Below are 12,332 nucleotides of genomic sequence, written 5' to 3'. Positions count from 1 at the left end.
GATTTTTAATGCCACTTTCTGGCTGGTGCATGCGTAAGCCAACAGTCAATATTAAGGCCAAGAACTGCAAGGCACCTCGTTAAGCATTAATCACGAATGATACGTATTTATCCCTGTAGGCTTCATGATGCTTTTTAGATGAGCAGGAACATAAAGACCTCACCTTGGGGATTTTAAAATTAAAATGAGTCAATAAAAATCAGGCAATAAATTGAGAAGGAAGGAAGACAGAACTGGAGTGTTAAACTTATGCAAGGGCACCATTTACATGGAACATTCTTACTGTTCCAGCATGTTTTCTTACAAGTACAAGGTAAAGAGCTGTCTCTCATATTATTAGTAGCCTACCCCAGACACCTAATTGTGCAATATTTTTATAAATGAAAGCATGAAAAACTTGTATGTTCCCAGAACTATGTAAAATAACTTGCACAATCAATGCAGAACACAGCAGTTACCCTTCAATCTCAATTGTATTTTCATTCTGGATTAGTAGATGCAGAGTGAAAATAAAATGCCTTTTTTGAAAGGCAGCCAAAAGCTGCAGTTTCCAAATTTCTGTTTGTGTTCAGAGCTTTATTACAATTTCATATGAATAATCTTAGCTTGGATATTTACACAATTGCTTAAAGATACATTTAAAGACATTTATCTCCATATAGGTGCATTGCTGTAGGAATTTTAAAGCTATTTCAATATTATTTCCCAGCTCATTGTTACAAGAACATATCAGAGATGCCCATATAACTGCAACCACCATCTATAGGGTGACATATGACAGTCCTGTGTTTCTTCCATTTAAATCTCACATATTTAATTTTCCATGACTTGATTATAAAGAATAAAAATCTTGCTAACTGTGCAAAATTTTAATTTCCGTGGCCCACCAGGACATGCAGTTGTTGGAAATTATTGCTACAAGACTGTACCTGTCAGAGTACAGTATGATTCTCTCATATTAGTATGTATATATATTAGAAATTCATGAAGAAATTCATGTTTTCAGTGCTGTTTTTTTTTTTTTTTTTCTTTTTTAAGAATCTGCCTCACCCTTTGTAATTGTCATATTTTGAAAATTAGAAGTGTCTCAAAATGGAAAAATGCTTTTAGGCACCTTGAAAAAATCAAAATTATTTGTGAAAAGAAGATAAATTTTTAGACAGTTACAATTACTGACTGTTTAGAATCATAGAATCATAGAATTGCAAGGTTGGAAATGATGTTTGAAGAATTTAAGGAAAGAAATCCACAGGCCTTATTTACAGATGTCCTAAAATAGTTTTTTTCCTTTATTCCATCCTTCTGTCTCGCTTATGGTGTTTTATCTGAAGAGACAATAAGTACAAGTTGGAGGAAATATCTTATTTTGAGAATACCTTTGCCAGTTATTCCATGAAGGTAAAACTAACTAACTAACTAACTAGCTAACTAACTAACAACAACAAAACCCCCACATAACTATGAGGAAAACACTTTGACATCTAAGAGTAGTAGTAGTAGCTTTGTTCCATACTCTGTTGGCCAACACTACATTTAATAAAAGTCCATTTTGCCATGTCATGTCTGCTAACCACAACATAGTCCCCTACTGCTTCTCACTGTCCTTTTGCTGCAGATGAATCTGTGAATATGCCCACAGCTCCTTTGGGCAGAAGATTTTATTTGGGGAGAGAGTACCTGAATATGATTAAAGCTGTATTAGGCAAAAGTCCAATACTTGCCATTGCTTGGGAACGGAAATGAAAATATCTTGTCCAAACAGATAGAAACTTCTAAGTCTGAGCACACTCTCAGCTGTAAAATTTGACTCTATAAGCTATTTTTTTTTTTTCCATTGAAGACTTGATAAGAAAATTTTCTGGATGCATTTACAAGCAAATTCAAAAGAGGAGTAAAATTAACCCTGTCAGTACAGAGGTCTGGAATTTAGGTTGACATACTTTGTGCATCTGGGCACAAATTTCCTGCAAGGGGTGCTCTTGGCTTACAGCAGTATGAAAACAACAAACAAAACCTCTTGGTGCACCTTATGTATGGCATTTTGGAGATGCCAGTATCAGTACTGTGCCTTCTAAGGTCATGCCCTGCCTGAGCCTGCTGGTTACAAACACAGTGCCTGGCATCCATCCAAGGGTCCTATAATTTTGACCACATTTTGGCAAAAACTCAGTGGGCTTCCTGGCCTGGTAGTCATCCTGCAGACCTGGTCTAGCACTGGTTGCTACAGAACATGAAAATAGAAGCAGAATTAGTACCCATTTACCTTCTGTCTTGTATAAATCTCCCCCAGTAATGAGACAGATTTGGCATTGCAGATTTCTAACTGTAGACTTGAAATAGTGCAAGAAAAAAAGACAGGCTACTGGATAGATAAGGAAAAAGTTTACAGTGGAAATGACACAGCTTCAATTTTAAAAAAGCCAGGAAAATATGTCTCATAATATTCTTTTCTACAGTCATGGCTAGTTATTGCCTTGCTATGCTAAATCATAGCCATATATATTCAGAAACCAAAAAACCAGTTCTCTTCATCTGCTATGAAACTAAACAATATTATGTTTTCCAAGTAGGCTGTTAAACCACACAAAGTATTATTTTTTTAAAATTCTATTTCTTAGGTTTTTTTAGCTGCTGGACTTTTCTGTATGACTCCAGTAAGACTCCATGACTTCTGTATGAATCCAGTAAGAACAGCTTAAGCTCATTGAAACTGGAAGTACTAAATACTACAGTTCCCTAGCTGAAAATGAATGCAATTAGTTTTGAAATCTTTTACACATGGCAAAATTATCTTCACCTAATTTCTATAGCTGGCATAACTCAGACTATTTCAACAGCTTAGCATAATGGTTTAAGTCAAGTGGAACAGTATCTTAATTTTTCATTTTTTGTGCTCAGGTGTTAGTATTAAAAGCCATAATGCGAATCAAAACAGAGATAATTCAAAAAAAGAAAGAGCGAAAAGGAAAAAACAAGGAAAGTTAGGAAAAAAACTCTGACTATCTCAGAGTCAGCTCTGTATGGAAGATTTGGAAGTGTCCTTAGCCTTCTCAATTTTCTGAGAAGTCTCAAGAACATAAGGGGCAATAAGTCACATGTGTAAATATAAAAACGCTCTCTGCTTTAGTTCAACAGTTCAACAAAACATAAATTTTTGGTTAGGTATTGATAAAATGACAAATTTTGCAGAGATGGAAAGACTACACAGTGTTCTACTAGGCAAAATCACTTTCCAAGAAGAAGTTAAACTATCATCTTGCATAAAACAAAAATCAATTTCTTTTTCTTTTTACCTAATTAGTTATTCATCTTCTGTGTTGAAAAGAGAGAATTTTAAGTGGATTTTCTGACTTTTTTCCTTAGAAAAAAGATTTTGTGACCTGCATATAGAATAGAAACTTGCTTAATGTTTCAGACATCACAGTTGTGATGAGCTTACAATGGCCACAGTGTATTTGGCGCTGGGATCCAGTAACAACAGTTTTAGACTGTACACCAGGGACATTTTCACAATATTGAGTTACATGGAGCTTTGAAAATATTTTCCAAATGTGGCAGGAGATGATTCTGCATTGTAAGAATAATTCATTGAGCTCTGCATGCATCAGTAACACACTGATCAGTATGAATTAGATTTCTCATCACAGAAAATGTGATGGATCTCCTACGGAGAACTGAAAAGATGGATCTCAACTGAAAAGTTGGATCTCAACATGGTGTATGGGAACTGTTGATCATGGCCTGAACTTCTGATTGACCACCTGAGGCAGCAATGAGTCAGCCACAGAAGGAAGGGGTGGAGCCTGGCTTCATCTCTCCCATTTAAATGCTGACTACCACTGAGGAAGGATTTCCTTCTGGAGACTGCTCCTTGTGGAGTTTATTGCAAGGTCTACAACATTGGTGAGTATTTCCATTTATTTTGATTATCTTTCCATTTCGATAATCTTACTAAGCCTAACTTTTGTACACCTAGTGATTGTACACAGGGGCCTCAAAGTTCTGACATCATTAAGAAAAATGTCCATGTTTAGATTAGGAAAGGGAAAAGGTAAGGAAATGTTTCCTGATACAATATATATATATTTTGTCCTCAATGCTACTTAAACATCATTACTGCAGCCTTGTGCTGGATAGACTAAACAAATATAGTATATAAAAATTATAAACTAAGACCCTGAAAAAAAGCTAAAAGATGTGCTTCTTTTTGCTTAATTTGTTCACAGTGTTATTCAGAACAAAGACGCTTGATTTCTAATGTAAACCAGCAAAGAACGTTATTTATCTTTAAGTTGACTTGAAGGCTATTGTAGTACAAACTGAAATTTTTGTCTCTTTATTGAGTGGGTTGAGAAGTACTGGATTAAGTTGCTTTCTTTAGGTATCAACACATAGTTTTGGGAGGTAGCTGCAAACTGCAATTCCTTTGGATGACTCAAGTTTCATACTTGTTCTCTTTAATAAAAGAAAGCTCACAGTACACAATGAAGAATATCAGAATTGTGGTCATGCAGTATTGGATCTATGATAATTTTCATTACATTTGATGCATCTAAAGTCAGTACTGCATTTATGGTAGTCATGGGTAAAGCAATAGCTAACAGAACCAGGCACATATATATATACAATAGTAACAGACTTTACTGTTTATGAGCAATTTTATCCCACAAATAAATGTTCATGGTCATAATAAAAAAGACCCCGAATGCCTTCATAGTTACTGCATGCTACGTTTTGCATTCTTCTAATAAAATGTCATTAATAAAATGAAAAATGCCTCTAAAATACCTGGTCACTTCTTTCAGGAAAATGGTTCAAAGGGTTGTTCTGTTTATTTTGTCAAACTTAAAATAATAATAATTATTATTATTATTATTATTTATCATTAAAATAAAATCATTTTAATGAAGTTATTTTATGTTTTAGACCTCTTGTCCTTCTTCTAGTGGGCTTCTATAATCCCTTCTCATGATATTTCTGTGCTGAGAGCAAAGGTGTTTTAGCAGTGTTGAAATATATTACATATACAAGCCTGAAATGTGTGTGGTCTGTACTTCGAATAAGTTTAAAGCTGTAGGAATGCATGATCAAAGTAGCTGCAACATCTTTTTTCAATAACCTTTTCATTGCAAAATAAAATTAAAAACACCAATTGTGGAGAATTCTGCTTTCAAATGGTTTGCTTCTAATCAAGCAAGTAGGCATTGTTTGACTGGCACTGGCACCTTGCCCTGTCCAGGGTAAGTCCTATTTTTTTCTATAATAATGAATCCACTGTCACCTCACAAGATTTCTTTAAGCAATTTAAGCAACACAGTTATGGCTGATAGCTAAATAGGTTCTCATCATACCCTCACCATTAGCACAAGGAGCCAAGTAACCCATCAGGACAAGAAAATGCTCATTTGCATGCCATACCACTTCACCTCAAAGCTGTTTCCTCTGCTGATCTAGTGATGCTGTTACACCATCTCGTGGATGTGAAGCCCCAGAAAATCATGCCCCAACATCTGACCTTCTCGCACCGATGCTATACTGCTCTTCAAGGCACTGCTTGGTGGTTGCTTCAGCGTGCTCCATGCCATCTGGTTGTCATAGTCAGAATGAAGCATTTGCTTCTTCATCTGCCCTTAAAACTGGCTGTTGTCCTTTTGAGATCCCTATACCAGAGAGAGGAAAAGGATGAGTTTTAGGCTTGCACCCTTCAGTCTTAGCTATTGCTGGGCTTGGGGCTGGATACGAGTTATCTTTCCCCATTTGCTCATTATGAAGCTTCCTGCCAGGATTATTTTCCATGCCATTTGCCTTTCTATTTTCCCCTTGCTGGCTCCAGCTTCTCTACTGCATTAAAAAAAGTTATTTGTCTTTACTTTCAAGGTTCACTGTAATTTACACTCTACTTACTACTTCTCATTAACTATCCAGAAATAGAATCTCTTCTCTAATTAGTGCACAGTGCCAGTTCAAGCACCCATGTATTACACTGTTAAATGCAGATGACCATTTGCTTCCCATATTTTGGTTTTCCTCTGTGTATTTGGCAGAGGGGAACAGACAGATGGTAGGAAAGACCAGTGTTAAGGCAGTAAACCCTTTGGAGAAGACACAAGCTTTTGTTACAAGCCTGAGAAGTGATTTGCACAAAGTACCTACAGCTAATACTGCATAAATAAGCAAGAGTGAAATAAAGAAGACTAATGAAAATACAACATCTAAATATATTCTTAAAGGCATTTTTATGCATAAAACATGTAGTGCGGTGACATTATGCACTGACAAAGAAAGATGGACCACAGGAATAAAAATGGAAGTTGGCAAAGTTGTAAAATGTGTTTCTGACCAGACTGCATTGTGAAAATTCCTAATCTCCATAATATATTAAGCTATTTGTCTCTTTAAGGCATTCATAGACTGACTCACCATTTCTTGAACTAACAGTCCTATTACTTTCAAAGTGTTTTGGAAGAGGCCACAAGAATTTATGCATTTGTTCTTTTTGAGGAGTTTAGAAAAATGACATATTGCAGCATACATGACAAATCAAGATGGTTTCTCCAAATGTTTGGTAGCTGTCAGTTTTATAGGATGATGAGAGTAGAACTCAAATTAACACACTTGATATAGTGTATCAAGCTGAGCTACTAATATAAAAGATGAATTCTCAAACACCAGACAGGTGACAAGATAAGAAGCCCAGCATATCATATAGAAGATATAAAGTAAGTGCTGACAGATAGATCCATTTATAAGTGAATTGTTTTCAATTATGTTAGAAACAACATTTAGTGGAATGTGATTTTAAAATATTATACAGAGAAAGAAATTGTACAAAGTAAATTCCTGATATAAGGAAAATTGAAAAGAATGATAGATTCTGCTATTATAATTGGCAAACAGAATGAAGGATTTTGATAGAGGTGGCAGTGGAACAGCTCTTGGTCTATCATTTGGCTAGGACTGTAATCTTCTAATCATGTGTCCAGCCTGTCTTCAGAGGTCATTTTCAAGGTGCATGTTCATATGAGAGATAGCAGTGTTATATGACATTTTCACTGATGGCTGCAAAGAAATGTTCATTATGTTGCCTTCTTGCCATATGAGACGGTACCAGTCATGTATCAAATGATGGAACAGGTGTAAATGAGAAACTGAAATTTAGGTATTTTGAATTCAATACTTAATGCAATCCACATTCAGCCCTTTCTCCTTTTGTTGTAGTTTCCTAACACAAAAATAGGAGGTGTTATTTTTGGAGAAACAACCAAAATATATCTGAGAGTAGAACACCATTTTGTAGGCTGTCTAGCTCTGCAAACAGTTTCTATAGCATGGTGGTTGAAGCATGGTACTTTTTTTTGAAATGCAAGTACTAATCTTCTAACCTAACAGACAACATTTGATAATGAATTTAAAGTTATTAGAAATACTGTAGCTTTCACAAGTACTCAAAAACTGAATTACTACATCTATTTGAGATCATCTGAATTATAAGTAGTCTTTCATTGACTGATTTATGTTGGAAATTCACATTTACATATTAAATTCATCAATAAATTAGGCTTGGATATGACACAGAAGTTACTGCTGTTATCCATGAAATGTTTTCTACTTTGCTTTTTGTTCTTGGGAATGCTATACAACAAACGATATATTTCCCATATGAAATAGCTTTCCTGAAACATCTGCTGCCAGAAAGTTTGTCTGCAACTTGCAATGATGGATGAATTTTTGACAGGTAATTGCAATTCAGATCAGATGCAGACAGATTTAATACCTAGAAGCTCCCAGTTTATTAAAATCACCATTGATTTATTTAAGCACCCCCTCTCTTTTCACCACCATTCAGAAATTAATCACTTGGGTATGGTATTTAGGGCTCGTACAGCTGCTCATAATATGAAATACATCAGTTTAGCCTAACTTTATCTCTCTCTCAGCACTTCTGAAGAATCTATCACCACTGTATCTAGTCACCACCAAAATGGACATGTACAATTAGTGTGTCTTTCTTAAAAATTGAAAGAAATGTTAGAATTCAGATCAGCTGCATGGCTTCAATTCTTCAGGCTTACTAAAGCAAATTAATAATTGTCACCACTATCAATTATGCATAGGAAATTGATGTTTATCTTTTTCTTACGCAGTAGCTGAAACTACCAAAAGACATCATTACATTGGTCTCAGTCAGTACTGCTTTTTATTGCTTATAACACAAATTCATTACTGAACAATACGTGCATCACAGATGTATACATACTTATATATATGCACATATGTTTCCATATGACACACAAATAGAACTGACTCAGATTTTTCTAGATCATCACTGAATTTGTGCATCTGACATGCACAAATTATGATTATGGTAACAGTAACAAAATGAAAAAACTTATTCCAGCCATGAGATATACAGGCAATTTCATAAGGTGCAATAATGTTTCCTTATTAGATTGAGAGATGGTTTACGCTTGCTTTTGGCTTACTAGATCCCATACTGTGCTGTTGGATTTTTTTTCCCCAGAATGGCTTAGCAGAGACTAACTGCACTAAAACTTTCTTTAAGAAGTTCTTGCTACTTTCTGGAACTACATTTCAGTTTAGCTTTGCTAAAGATGAGGTAAATGGCATTCACTATTCTCCTTTGCCCGCTAATCTAGTCATTTTATCAGAGAAATATCAAGGTCAGGCAAGATTTACCCTTGCTAAATCCACGCTGCCTCTTCCCAGCCACTTTCTCTTTCATGTGCCGAGAAGTGTGTTCACGGATGACTCACTTCATAAATTCCTCGAGCCCAAAGTGAGGCTGACTAGGCTGCAGTTCCTTCAATTTAAGCCTTTTTTCATGATGAGAGGCCATCTATTTATTTTTTTTTATTTTAAGACGATGGACAGTCTGGCCATTCTACCATTTGCTGCCTGTTTTACAGCTGTTGTGGTTATCTACTCAGTCTTTCAAAATAAATGTTATCTCCTTAATTTTAATTCCATGTGGAGTCAAACTGAAATGTTTGTTAGCTATTTTATTTCAGGGTCAGAATATCACTTCAGTGTACTCAGAAGATACACTGCACAAAGGGTGGACTTTATTGGGCTTGGGAATTTATACTACCAAAAAATGTAAGTCATAATAAACCTGGTTTTGACTATGCCAGTTTTAGACAAATAAAAGCTTCATTAATCTCCTTAGACTCTAGACAGAATCACACCTAGATATCAGATTAGATTAAATGAACATTGATTTGAATAATGCTTTCAGCATACAGTACTTCCACCAGTTCAGAGTAAGTAAGCAAAGAGATAATCATCTTCATTTCACTGCAGATATTTCACTCAGTTCTGGTTGTTTCCAGATCGGCTAACATCAAAACTCTTCTACGCATAAGATTTTAACCTTCTTTGCAATTCACTTCTGATATTTTCTGTTCTGATAAAGGATTAAGCCATGCATGGATAGTAGCCATATGACCTTCAGCTATTTTACTCATAACTTTTCCAGGCTGAACAGAGCTGGATCACTGTGGAACATGCTTGCAGAAGCACCACAAAGCATTGAGAATGCTGAGGTAAAATGAGCATGGCAATTTCAGATAGTTAAAATATTTCTATGTGACTTAACCCAGAATTGGCATTACAATTATTCCAAAATAGCTGCTGAAGTAAATCAAGGAGAGGAATGATGGAAGGTAGTGGGCAATATCCTCCCTTGAATGCAAACTAAAAATATACAAATGCCAAACAGTACTTGGTCAGGTATCTCAAGTCTTCCTCCAGCAGCAGGTACGTGAAGATATCTGTCAAACGACAAGTAAGAACAGAGCAAACATATGATACATCCCTGAAGTACTATTCCTCCTTCCAGGTACTTTCAGCTCAGAAAGATGTTCCCATACATAATAATTTTGTGCATTTACTATCTAAATTCAGTATAGTTTGGCTCATTCTGGATGTTAAGTGCCTACTCCAATTTGTTTGTCATTTAGAGCCTATTTTGGATGCTGGTCTTGCTCCAAACTATCAAATGTTTGTTTTATTATTCCATATGCCAGTAAATACACTTCAAGAGTAAGCCTAAAGGCATGCCTACTTTTGTACAGATACTGTAATCACTAAGATTTGTTTTAACACTGACTTTTCAACTGGCTTAACTTTTGGTGAGAGAAATGTCTACTGCACATGCATTCTTCTTGTACACACCATAAAACAACATCAAAATATTCATCTGTAGTTTATCCCATACTCTAACAAGAAAAACTGTTTTTTGCATTAAAAAAACATAAAATTAAATCAATTAACAGATGTAGGCTTAGTTTGTGCGTATTCAATCATGATAACTTAGCCAGGATATTAGTGTATGTATGCAGCATACTGTCTCCTCGGCAGATTATTTGGTGTTCCCACCTTATGGAAAGAAGTGAGTGTAGGCATGCATCCTCAATCTTATGTAGTTATGTTATGTTTCATTTTGCACTTTTTCCTCAATATTGACAATTTCTATGAATGTTTTACACATTTCTCACACAGAGAAAGAACAGACTCTTTCCTTATCACTCCTCATATAGAATCGTAGAATTCTTAGAGTAAGAAGGGACCTATGAAGGATGTCTAATCCAACTCCCCTGCAATGAACAGGGACGCCACAGCTAGATCAGGCTGCCCACAGCGTTCTCCAGCCTCACCTTGAAAGTCTCCAAAGATGGAATATAGAGTCATTTAATTGAGATTAAGAATGTAAACAGTGAGGAAGACAGATGACACACAAGCTTATATAAGGCACATCTAAAGAAAGAAGGAAACAATTATCTATGTCTATAGTTGACAAAAAAAAAAAAAAAAAAAAAAAAATGAATTAGAAGGATTTAAATCCTAGTGAAGTAAAATTAGGTTAGACATTTTGAAAAATCCCAGAGAAATGATGCAGATTGTAATTAACTAAGCAAGGCACCAAGTTATGCTAAATAAAGTTTATGAGTTACCTGCTTCAGATTAGATACTGCTATGTGGTCAGCTGTATCCAACCAGAATGAAATTTGTTGGCAGATGGCCAAAGGGAGAGGTCCCTAGCACTGTTGATTAAAGGATTTTCATTCTTCTCCAGGTACCTTCTTCAACCTTACCAGGTGGCTAATTTACCATGGTAAATGCAGAGGTGTTCACATCTGTACAAAACCAATATTTGCTCCTTGTGGTTACTTCTACTTCATTCACTGCTACAACAAAAGGCAGCCAGAAAATAGACATCAGATCCTAACTTCATGTACTTCAAGGCTTGTGTTTATGGTTTCTTATAATTGACCCACACATACATGCCATTAAAGGAGAGGAAAATATGGTTTTGTAAACTGAAATCCATCTCAGTTAGTGTAAGAGAGTAAGGAATAACATTTTTACAAGTATTCATTCATGGCTTAATTGCAAAGGCTGTTGTAAAGAAATTAACAGGATTTTTCCATTCATCAATCTTTTAATGATTTCAAATATGCAGATTCCTTTTCTGATGCTTATAAATAGTGGTTTGAACTTTTAGTAAGCTAATATTTTAAAGAAATAAATATCCACAGTGTTTCTGATTACAAAGCTGATTACAGAACATCAGAATGAGAATTTAACTCTATTAAAAAAAAAAAAAAAAAGGAAAAAAAAAGAAAAAAAAAAAGCTTTCTAGGGCATAAGATTTATAGTGGTGTTCTGTTGATCTGTAAAGACTAGACGTATAAATTAATTTTTGGAAGCCATTCAGTGATGCAATACATAACATAAAATGCATTTGTCTGTAAGACAAATATGTACAATGGCTGATTATAGAAGATATATGAACATCTGTAAAAAAGAAAAGGAAGTTATTATCAGGAACAGAACAGCTAATTATAAAAACAACATGAAATGGAATGTGTGTACTGTATAACTATATAATTTTTTCTAAATGTGAAATATTCATTATTAATTTCTAACATATTTCGTATGCAACCTCAATATGTGGTGATACATACATACTACTACATATTTGAATTGTCCTTAAATTTCAGGTAAGTTTAATTAGTTTTTTGGGGTCTTTTTTTCTTTCTCTTTTTTATGTTTTGCTTCTTGCTTGCCAGTATTTTTTCTTAAGAAAGGTAAGAAATACCAGATCTGTTCACTTTTGCCTTCAATAATGGAACTCTTGTGAACTCAGAGTACATTTGTCAGTGAAATAAGTAAAATAATAAAAACAGCAAAAGAAACTGGAAGCATATAGAGATCAGAAAATCTGGTCATCCTTCAGTGCTCAGGTGCTAGCTCTGTGATTCATATGCTTTTCTTGTTCTAGACAATTTTCATGCAGGTGGTACTGGGCA

General features: G+C 35.0%; 1 long non-coding RNA gene across 7 annotated transcripts in view; it reads right to left on the bottom strand.

Annotated features, from left to right (window-relative positions):
* LOC122156840 overlaps positions 1-12,332 on the bottom strand; it is a 73,772-nt gene that overhangs the window by 33,407 nt on the left and 28,033 nt on the right. For 5 of the 7 annotated variants that reach the window (XR_006167667.1, XR_006167668.1, XR_006167666.1 and 2 more), the window contains exon 3: positions 5,419-5,660. This is a non-coding gene — a long non-coding RNA (uncharacterized LOC122156840). Of the gene's footprint in view, positions 1-5,418; positions 5,661-10,973; positions 11,197-12,332 lie in introns of those variants that run through there. The other 2 variants (XR_006167669.1, XR_006167672.1) reach the window with 2 other exon arrangements.

This window comes from Centrocercus urophasianus, unplaced genomic scaffold, assembly GCF_019232065.1.
Source record: "Centrocercus urophasianus isolate 14NV4802_14NV808 unplaced genomic scaffold, USGS_Curo_1.0 seq_13, whole genome shotgun sequence".
Classification (NCBI taxonomy): domain Eukaryota; kingdom Metazoa; phylum Chordata; class Aves; order Galliformes; family Phasianidae; genus Centrocercus; species Centrocercus urophasianus.
This window is presented reverse-complemented; position numbering and strand designations above follow the sequence as displayed.